This window comes from Lynx canadensis, chromosome F2 (assembly GCF_007474595.2).
Source record: "Lynx canadensis isolate LIC74 chromosome F2, mLynCan4.pri.v2, whole genome shotgun sequence".
Lineage (NCBI taxonomy): Eukaryota > Metazoa > Chordata > Mammalia > Carnivora > Felidae > Lynx > Lynx canadensis.
Genome location: NC_044320.2, coordinates 58,565,247 through 58,575,851, shown reverse-complemented (window position 1 = coordinate 58,575,851; position 10,605 = coordinate 58,565,247). Strand labels below are relative to the sequence as shown.

The following is a 10,605-nucleotide window of genomic DNA, read 5'->3' as shown; positions in this document are numbered from 1 at the left end:
GTCAAAATAACTGTGAACACAGAACATGGTGATGATCATTTCCTGGTAGATCAGTGAATCTACTACACATCGATGATGAATCGATCACCCCAAACCGAACCCATTCACATCACAGATTGTTAGTAGTGAAGTAAACGGAGACTCTTGAACTAAAATATGGCTTCTCTGCTGGGAATAACGGATGGGATGTCAGGTAAGCATTAAAGCTCCCGTGAATGGGGACGGAGAATTTGTCTTCAGACTGTTAGCGTTTTGTGGTAACTATATTTATATTTTCACATATGATATGACAATATTCACTAAGGATCTGGGAATAGTTTTAAGGAGAATGTCCACAGGTGATCTTTAAACAGCACACCTATGAAAGACTTGTGTAACAAGCATAAGCCGTTAATTGTTACCCTTCTGCCTCAACTGTCTCTGGACGGTTTCCTGGAGCCCACGTGGACAGAGGCCGCTTTGGTGACTCGGTTTGCACACCGCGTGGGCAACAAGGACCCAAAGAATGTGTTTTGCTCAAGAGGGTCGATTTAAAGAAAATAGTATATGATTTCTCTCCTTTGTTCTGATTTCTAAAACAACCAACTACTTGTTTTTAAAAGAGCCTTTCTTTGAGCAAGAGATTCAGAAGGAGGAAACTGAGAAAGTTTTGTAAGCCCGATCTAAAAAGAAAAAGAAAAAAATACCTAGCTCTTTGATCTCCTTGGCATTGTTATTACAGTCTTAAAATAACCGCCACCCCCCTGGTCGGAAAAGAAAAACCTTACGGATTAAGTAACTATTTATCTCATGAGGATAATTACTTGTTTGACCTGAAGTCATTCATTCCCGAAACCACCAAGTTAAATTGTTGAGATGTTTTTTAAAGCCACAGCTTTTGGGCTATATTGCCTAGTGAACAAAAGCCTGACCCAGATGACCAGCAAGTGCCGAAAGGGTCTGAGCATCATTTCGTGAAGTCTAAAGCTTGAGAAGGCGCCTAGGGTTTGAGAGGGAGAAAGAAAGCTTTCCATCAGATACATATGTAAAGAGGTACTTAATGACTGAATCCACAGGTGGCTGGGTAGGCAGGGGAAGGGGAAACTAGTCTCCCACCTCTTCCCAGAACTCTTGCTGAGCAAGGTGGCCACAACCATCCGGGCAGAAGTTAACCCCAGCGGCCAAGGTGCAGATTAATGAAATGGTTGCGGCTTCCCCTAGTGGTGTGGCCGCAGTGCTGTCCCTAGGAACCTATTCAGTTCCCTTCAATAATACTTCCGGCCCTTTTCTGGACCTCATTGGCTCAGAATTATATCTGCATTCTGGGGTCAGCAGGCTTTCTCCACCAACGTCGGTACAAACGCACTGCCTCAAGGTTGACACCGCCCTAGACTAGGCGTGACCGGGAGAGGACGGTGCCCGCGGTGCGGGCCGGGCGCGGAAGCTGGTGGGGCTCCCCCAGTGCGGGAGGCTGGCGAGGACTCCAAACGGTCAAGCGTTGGAGGGCCTCACCCTGATGGTGGGAATTTAGGCATGTGGCGTGTGGCAGTTACCTCCGGGCGGCCTCGGGGAGGCCCCGGTGAGCCACTACGGTCAACGGGAGGCCGGGGTTCGGGGCTTGCCGGCCCGCCCGCCGGTCACCCAGGGGCCTTGGGAACAGGGAAATGCGCGCGCCGAGGCGGTGGCGGCCTCGCCGCTTTCAGTTTTCATTGAGGCTGCTGGTTACTGTTTAACATCCCCACCCACGTTTCAGTTTGTTTAGTAAATCGATCGTTCGGTGAGAGTCAGGCCGCTGCCTTGTCGCCATTGAGCAAAACTAATATCCTTCAGCATACGGTCAAAAGTCTTTGCTAGAGATCAAGACAAACAAACAAACAAACAAACCACAAAATCCTTAAGCCTCCTCTCCCAGCTCCCCCCAGCCCCACCCCCACCTCCCACCTCCGCGCTTTCAGCCAACTTCCCAGGCTCGGAAAAGTGCGGCACGGGACGCCGCTGCTGGGGTGGGTGGGGGGAACGTGCCGCCGGGAGATGCGGCGGCTGCGGCGCAGCTGACTGCGACGCGGGAGCTCCGGGAGCGCCTCCGCGCAGGTAAGTTTCTCTGCCGGCGCCGCGCGCGCCGGGGGCCGAGCCCGAGTCCACCGCCCCCGGCCGGTGTCGGGCGGGAGGAGTCTCGGGGCCCCTCGGGCTGCTGAAGGAGGGGCGCCCGCCCGCCCGCGAGCGGCTGAGCCTTGGGATTCCTACGCCAGGCAGGGATGAAAGGAGATACCTCGAGGCCTCCCCCAGCCTGCGGTGGAGGGAAGAAGAAAGGGTTGCAGGAGGGGCGGTGGGGGGCACGCGCAAGCCGCTCACCCAGAAAAAGTAAAAGAAAAGTTGGATTTGTTTGGGAGACAAAGCTTTGGTGTCGTCGGCGGGTCACATGGTTGCCAGGTCTCCGGGGGCTTCGGTGGAGTTTTGTTTTTGTTCCCCCACCCCCCCCCCACCTTGGCCTGGGGCAAGGCCAGGGCAAATGGGTATCTACGGGCCCCTGAGGTTTGTGGGGAGGTGCTTGGTCCTGGAGCATCATCCCAACGCCTCGCTCCAGTCTCACTCAGTTCTCCCATAGAGACGTTTTGGGAGTGGGCATCTTCCGGTGAGGCTGCTGGGAGATTACATGGGAAACATACATATATAGTTGTATCTATAACAGTAGATAATCTATAGATCTATAGATACAACTATAGATAATCTATAGATCTATAGATACAACTATAGATAATCTATAGATCTATAGATATAACTATAGATAATCTATAGATCTATAGATACAACTATAGATAATCTATAGATCTATAGTTATAGTTATCTGTAATATATATCAATTGTTGTAGTTAATATCTATAACTATAGATAGGTATAACTATATATGTACATGAATATATAAAATTCTATCTAAACCAATTTTGCTTCCTTTGGGCAGAGATCCCTTGCAAGCTTGTTTGAACACTGCGCCATTTGAGTGCTTCCGTGTCTGAGGAAAATAAACCAGCACGTGATGTGATCTTTGAATTGAATATAGTATGTGCTTCATACCTGATGAGCCTGTTACTAAGGCTTGCTCAAAAAAGTCCAAGGACCCCTCTCCAACCTGCAGTCTTCAGTAAACTTTCATTTGACAACAAGGGCTGGAGAGCACAGAATACAGAAGCTCTACACCTAAAGGGTTGTCCTGAAAGCTTACCACCTCATAGATAGCAACATTTCCTGGTTTTGTTCTGTTCCTTTTCCCACTTTTCCATCCGTTTTATCTGTATCTTCTCCCTCTTCACAAACATTTACTCCTCATTAAAATACTCTTCCTCTCCTGCTATCCCTACTTTTACATAATAATCCCGCAGTTCCCACCCTCTCACCACACCTTTCTCTGTTTTTCCTCTTTTGTGGACACTTCATCAAGCCACCTGATATATTATTGTGTGTTGAAGTCAGTGGCCCAGTAGGGTTGGCTCCTCCCTGGGGGAAGAGGAGACAGAGGTGTGAGTGTTGCTAAACTACTCAGTTTTCTCTTTTCAAAGTGGAGAAGAGGGGTTCTTGGCTGGCTCTGTTGGTGGAGCATGTGACTCTTGGTCTTGAGGGTCCTGAGTTCCATCCCCTCATTGGGTGTAAAGATTACTTTAAAAAAAAAAAAAAAAAACTGGAATGGAAATTGAGAGCCATTGTTCTCTTTCCATTTCTCCTAAACTCCATTTATGGGCCTACAAATATGTAATTTTTCTCAACATGCTTTAGGAGGGTAGTACAATGCTTAAAGTACTATATGGGTCTATTAAGATCTGTTAAGCCTTTTACTCTGTAGTTGTTATCTAAGCATATGGGACAGTGCAAATTTTGGGGGGATTGCTAAGCCTTTTTTTTTTTTTAATACCGTCATGCAAATAATTTTGGTTTTGAGTGCCCCATTTCTTTGAAATTTTTTGTTATTTCTGTGAATTCTGAAAATAGTACTTGCTTATAAAGCAATATGAATATTATAGTAAAATATAAAGTGAGCCCCCTTCCCTATTCCACTTCATATGTGTAACTGCCATTGATAGTTGGGTTTGTGTCCCTTCATGTGTGTGACCACAGGAATTTTTCTTTCATTATTGCAAAAGATTGGCTAATGGCTCATATCAATATCATACTAGTGTTTTGAAGTTTATTTTTCAGTTAATATTTATCAAATATTTCTATGTCAATATATGAAGATTCTTCTTTTCTTAATGTATCTACCCAGTGTAGCCAGCCACCATATCACAGAATATTCACTTGGTCGTAGGGTTGTTCACTGCGCAGAGGTGACCAGCTAAGGGGGAAGTGAGGACTGAAACCTTGATGTTACAAATAGTGATGCAGTGAATGTCTGTGTACATTATCTTTGCAAGGGTACTGCAGAAGATTTATTCTGAGAAGAGAATTGCTGGCTCTAGGGGGATGTTCACTTCAAATTCAATAGATATTGCAAGGAAACTTCTTAAGTACCCACAGCGTATTTGCTATGCTCTTGCCAACACTGGATAATATTGGTGTGTTTAAAATGTTGCCAATCTGATAGAAAAATTGATTTCTCCTTGTTGGAGTTTTATAATTTGGAAATTATATAAACCAGTCTTGGAACATCTGACTTGGAGAGCTTGAGAATTTTGTTTTAAAAATATAAGAAAGTAGAAAAGGACTTGACTGCATTTCAAAATACCATCTCATTTTGAGCTTGTAAATGATACCACTGCATTTGCTACTATCTTTCCATTTACTAAATGGCTAGAGATGCTGATACATGGTAAGTGAGAATTCCTGGGTCACAAACATGTGGCTCTGGTGTGCCTTGTAGTTGCTGTTGGGATTTTTGGCTCTTGACTTACATGTTTGCCACCTTCGTTAAAGAGGTTTCACACTCCTGGAAATGAAAGCTCAATTTTAGACGAGATATCATAGCTTTAGATCCTTAAGCTATAGATGCAAACAAAATAACCAGATGTGCAATGATACCTTCAGGTAGAATCCGTTCTGTTCGCTCTCCACATAGGAACTGTCACGTGCTAATATTGATCAGCTCATACACAGACACAAGGAGTGTTTCAAAAATGGCTTACTCTTACAGCTGGACAACTTGTTTAGGAATATCAAGACTATATATAATATATACTTATATGTATGTGTAATATACATATTTAGCTAATACTGAATTCTTGGTATGTGCTATAAACTGTTGTAAGTTATTTGTATGCATTTTTTTTCTTTCTCATATATTCTTTAAACAAATTTCTGTAGTTCATACTAATATTGTCCCCATTTTCAGATGGGAAAAATGAAGCACAAAGACATTTAAAAACTCCACTAAAGTTACACATGTCCAGGTGATAAAACTGGGGATTCAAATCCAGTCCCCATGGCTCTAGGCCATGAGAGTAACAATGGCTGCTCTACCGGGTCATCGGGTTGCTCACTGCACAGGGATGACCAACTGAAGGGGACGTGAGCACTGAAACCTTGATCCCACCCTGCAGGCCAAACTATGTTCCTTTGCTTTCATCCGAGTGTTACGTAGGGAAGGTACTTTTCTGAGTCACAAGTCTGTAAGGGTTCATAGAAACCCTGCTCCTGATGTATTGGGAGCTGTATGTATACAGATGTGCTTGTGAAACTAAGTGCCTTTGTAACTCAATACTATTGTGCCCATTCATTATGGATACACCTTCAAGAACAGATCTGCCCTATTGCCTATACTTCTTAACTTATATTTAATACATAATGGCACAGTATGATCTCTGCATGGGAGAATTAGCTCATAGCCTCTGATGTTGTGTTGCCATGAAAACCATTGGTTTTATCAAGATGGTTTTCTGGAAAATGCATAAGGACTTCATTGTCTTTTTCTTTTTTTGTGATTTTTCTTAACATTTTGATGGACATGAAGGTCTTTGAGGATGACCAACTCACGGCATATAAGCCAAGAAAGAAGGCTTTGTTTCATGTAGAGAGGTTTTTATCCCTGCCCTACCATTTACTAATAGGGGAGTAGGGAGGAGGGGACGTGGGCAAGTCCATCTTTTTTCATTTTTGAAGTGTATGGGATTATAATACCTATCTTATAGAATTGGTATACTGATTATATATGTTAATACATGAAAACATTTAGAACAATGATTTGGCATACATTAAGTAGCCACTGTGTATTCTGTGTTGCTGCTGTTGTTTTCATAGAATGAGATAATGCATCTAAAACACTACTTGATTTACAGTAAGTTGTTAATAAGTGTCACCTGTTTTTATTGACCTTCTCTCTAGAGAAATTCTATTTGCATACACAAACAAATTACGTATGTCTTCAAGAGTTTATAGAGCCCTAGAGACCTGGGTAAGCCCTCTAATAGGCCTCAGAGATACAATGATTAATAAGATAGACATAGTTCCTGACTTCATGGTGCTTTTAGCTAAACAGGGTACAGGGATTGCCCTGAGTATGTTCAGTGATTAGAGCATGGAGTTTGGATCGTTAAGATCTGTGTGCAAATCTGTTTTGCTCTCTGCCAGCTTTGTATCCCTGAGTAAGTTACTTAATGTTTCTGTGCCTGAGTTTAAAAAGTTGTAACATGAGAATAGTCGTTACTCTCAAAGTATATGGGTATTAATGCTTGTATTATTTATACCAAGCATTTCATTTTTTGAAAGTTTGATACTTTCTCTATACTCTATTTCAGTATAGCAGAATCACAGTTATATATGATAGCAAAAAGTCAGCATAAGCATCTAGGCATTGTGTCCTCATCTCATTTATTTTTTTTTAAGATTTTTTAAAAAATTTTTTTACATTGATTTAATTTTGAGAAACAGAGTGAGACAAAGCGTGAGCAGGGGAGGGGCAGAGAGAGAAGGAGACACAGAATCTGAAGCAGGCTCCAGGCTCAGAGCAAGCGGTTAGCACAGAGCCTGATGCAGGGCTCAAACTCAGAAACTGTGAGGTCATGACCTGAGCCGAAGTCAGACACTCAACTGACTGAGCCACCCAGGCACCCCATGTCCTCATCTCATTTAAAAGTATTAGCTAATCACATCATCTGGGCCCAGTAACTTAGTAATTTTTAATATTTTAAATCTTTGAGTATTGTTCCTCTAGGCTCACATACTGTGTTGTGTTTTTCTCATGCTCTTAGCATACTTAAGATTATGACATCTGTCCCACTATTTGTTTGTTTTGCATTTTCTTATTTCAGACATCGTGGCTATAGGTTGCACATGAAGTTGATATATGTTAATTTAGCAGGCATTAAGTTATACACACCATACTAGGTGCCTGGAATACAAATATAAATAAAGTAGTGTCCCTGCCCTCAAACACAAATAATCTGCTTGGAAGACAAATACATAGAATCATCAATAATGTAAGGTGACAACTATTCCATTAGTATAATGGGTAGAAGTACCATGGAAAATGGAAACACAAAGGATACATTTAGCCTGACTAACCTGGAGAGGAGTTAATGATTCTCTGGTTAGAAGTTGTTGAGTAGGGAAGAATCAGAAAGGTGTTTGGGACAGAGGAGATTACAGTTGGAGCAGGTGGTATGGCAGGGATGACGTGAAGAAGGCACACAGGCCAGATTGTGACTGGGTGCCAAAGAGTTGGGCTCTGTCCTCTAGGCATTGAAGGGCCATCAAAAGTATGTAAGTAGGTTGGGTTATTAAAGTTCACTCTTTTTTTTTCCCTTAAGATTGACTGGAAGCATTTGAGTCAGATTGTTAGGTACTTACAGAGAGGACTGTCTCCCTACGTTAGGCTAATTTTCAGCAAAATAATGATTATTTCTAACCTGAATTTTTGCAGCAACCATTTTCCCTTCCTAGTCTTACCGGTCTCCAGTCAGTTTCCCAAGTAGCAGTTAGACAGATGTAGAGAATACCGATTGGATCATTGTTTTATTTTGTTTTGTGTTTTCCTTTCATTTAAAATTCTTTTAACATTCATTCATTTTTGAGAGAGAGAGAGAGAGCAAGAAACGAGCAGAGGAGAGGCAGAGAGAGAGGGAGACACAGAATCCAAAGCAGGCTCCAGGCTCTGAGCTGTCAGCACAGAGCCTGATGCGGGGCTCAAGTCACTGTGAGATCATGACCTGAGCCGAAGTTGAAGTCGGAAGCTCAAGTGACTGAGCCACTCCAACACCCCGCGTTTCCCTTCATTTAAAACAATCTGTTAACTTCTTAATGCCCTTAGCATGAAGTGCTATGTGACTTGGTCCATGATTTGCAATTAAAACTTCACTTACTTTTCTTGAGATCCCTTACTTTCCTTCAGCTGGAATAGATGTCTTAGTTCCTCAAATGTACCATGCTCTGTGCCTTCAGGGTGCTGCTTCTATTCTTTGGCACTCTTAGCCACCATCACCATCATTTTTCCCTCAGCATTTTAGCCAAATTCCACTTATCTTGTAGGTCAGTGCTTAAAAAAACACCTTCAAAATCTTTCCTGACTCCTGATCCAATACATCAACTTCCTTGGATCTTGCTCCCTCCCTGACATGATGCTTACCAACTTTATCACACATCGTGTTTGGATATTTGATGATCATTCTTCCAGACCAATTGTTGGGCCTCTGAGGGCAGGAACCGTATTGCTCTTGCCCACTTCTTTAGTTGGGCATTTAGCTAAAGCTTAATGAGTATGTGCTCACTGAATGAAATAACTGTAAGGGAGGAGGAAGTTAAAAAAAACCAAGAATAGAATTAAACTTTTTGTTAGAAACCTGATTTTCTAGCACTATATTCTCTATTGGGGATTAAGCAATGACTGGAAATGATTCTCTCCTAAGTTTTTCATGTCTGGTTGGGGATATGAATAAAAACACTATTCCTGTGATAAGTGCAAATATAGAGTACCGGAGAAGGATTACAGAGACCTACCAGAAAGCCCACTAACTTTTCCTGGAGTAGGTTGCACAAGAGATGACATAGTAATCCTTTATCTTTAAGTTAAGAGGGATATAATCTATTGATATTGAGATATAATTACATTGAGATAATTATATTGAGATAGAACTTCCATTGAGTAAAATCCATCCTTTTCAGTGAGTTTTGACCGATGTATGCAATCGTGTAATCACTACCACAGTGCAGATATAGAACATTTCTGTACCCACTTTACCCCAAATTCCCTCATGCCGCTTAGCAGACAGCCCCTTCCATCTCTCCACAGCAACCAATGATGTAATTTCTATCTCCAGTGTTGCCTTTTCCAGAATAATATATAAATAGAATAGTGTAGGGGCACCTTGTGGCCCAGTCAGTTGAGTGTCCAACTCTTGATTTCTACTCAGGTCATGATCCCAGGGTCGTGGGATTGAGCCCTGGGTTGGGCCCTGCACTGAGCATGGAGTGTGCTTAAGATTCTCTCTCTCTCTCTCTCTCTCCCTCTGCTGCTCGCGCCCCCCCCTTCTCTCTCAAATAAAAAAAAATTAAAAATAATAAAAAAGTAAAATAGTGTAGTAGTGTATAGCCTTTTGTGTCCTGCTTTTTTTCATTTAGCATAATAATTTTGAGATTCTGTCATGTTGTATGTATCAGCTTATTTATTCCTTTAAAAAAACCAGATATATGAGGTACAATTGACATATTATAAGCTGCATATATTTAAAGTGAACAATTTAAAAAGTTTTGACATATGTATATACCAGTGAAGCAATCACAATAAAGGTAGTGAATGTAGCCAACACCTGAAAGGTTTTTTCAGGGTCCTTTATAAACCCTACCTCCCGCTCCTACCTCAGATAACTACTGATCTACTTTCTGCCCTTGCAAATTAGTTTGCATTTTCTAGAATTTTATATCCATGGGATCACACAGTATTCTTTTGTGTCTGACTTCTTTAACTCAGCATAATTCTTTTAAGATTCATTCATTCTGTTGCATCTCTCAATTCTTGTTTATTTGTTTGCTAAATAGCATTTTTTATATTGACCTGTTGATGACCATTTGTGGTTTTTTTTGTTTTTTTTTTAAATATATTTTTTTTAACATTTTATTTATTTTTGGGACAGAGGGAGACAGAGCATGAACGGGGGAGGGGCAGAGAGAGAGGGAGACACAGAATTGGAAGCAGGCTCCAGGCTCTGAGCCATCAGCCCAGAGCCCGACGCGGGGCTCGAACTCACGGACCGCGAGATCGTGACCTGAGCTGAAGTCGGACGCTTAACCGACTGAGCCACCCAGGCGCCCCATGTTGATGACCACTTGAATTGTTTCATTTCTGTTTCAGTTTTGGCTTCTGCAAGTAAAGCTGTTATGAACATTCCTGAACAAAGTTGTTGTGTGAACATATCCTTCCCTTTGTTTTGTATACAGTTGACCCTTGAAAACATGGGTTTGAACTGCACAGACCCACTTATATGTGGTACTTTGAATATATTTTCTCTTCCTTACGATTTTCTCAATAACATTTTCTTTTTTCTAGCTTACTGTATTATAAGAATACAGTATATAATACATATAACATACAAAGTGTGTGTTAATCGACTGTTTATGCTATTTGTAAGGCTTCCAGTTAACAGTAGGCTGTTAGTAGTTAAGGTTTGGGGAAGTAAAAAGTCATATGTGGAGTTTCAACTGCATTTGTGT

General features: G+C 41.8%; 1 protein-coding gene across 1 annotated transcript in view; it reads left to right on the top strand.

Annotated features, from left to right (window-relative positions):
• The first annotated feature begins 2,024 nt into the window (after positions 1–2,024).
• The window catches only part of HNF4G (hepatocyte nuclear factor 4 gamma), a 129,275-nt gene continuing 120,694 nt past the window's right edge, over positions 2,025–10,605 (top strand). The window contains exon 1 of the mRNA XM_030304419.1: positions 2,025–2,070. The gene's annotated coding sequence lies outside the window, so the exon portion shown is untranslated. The remainder of the gene's footprint in view (positions 2,071–10,605) is intronic.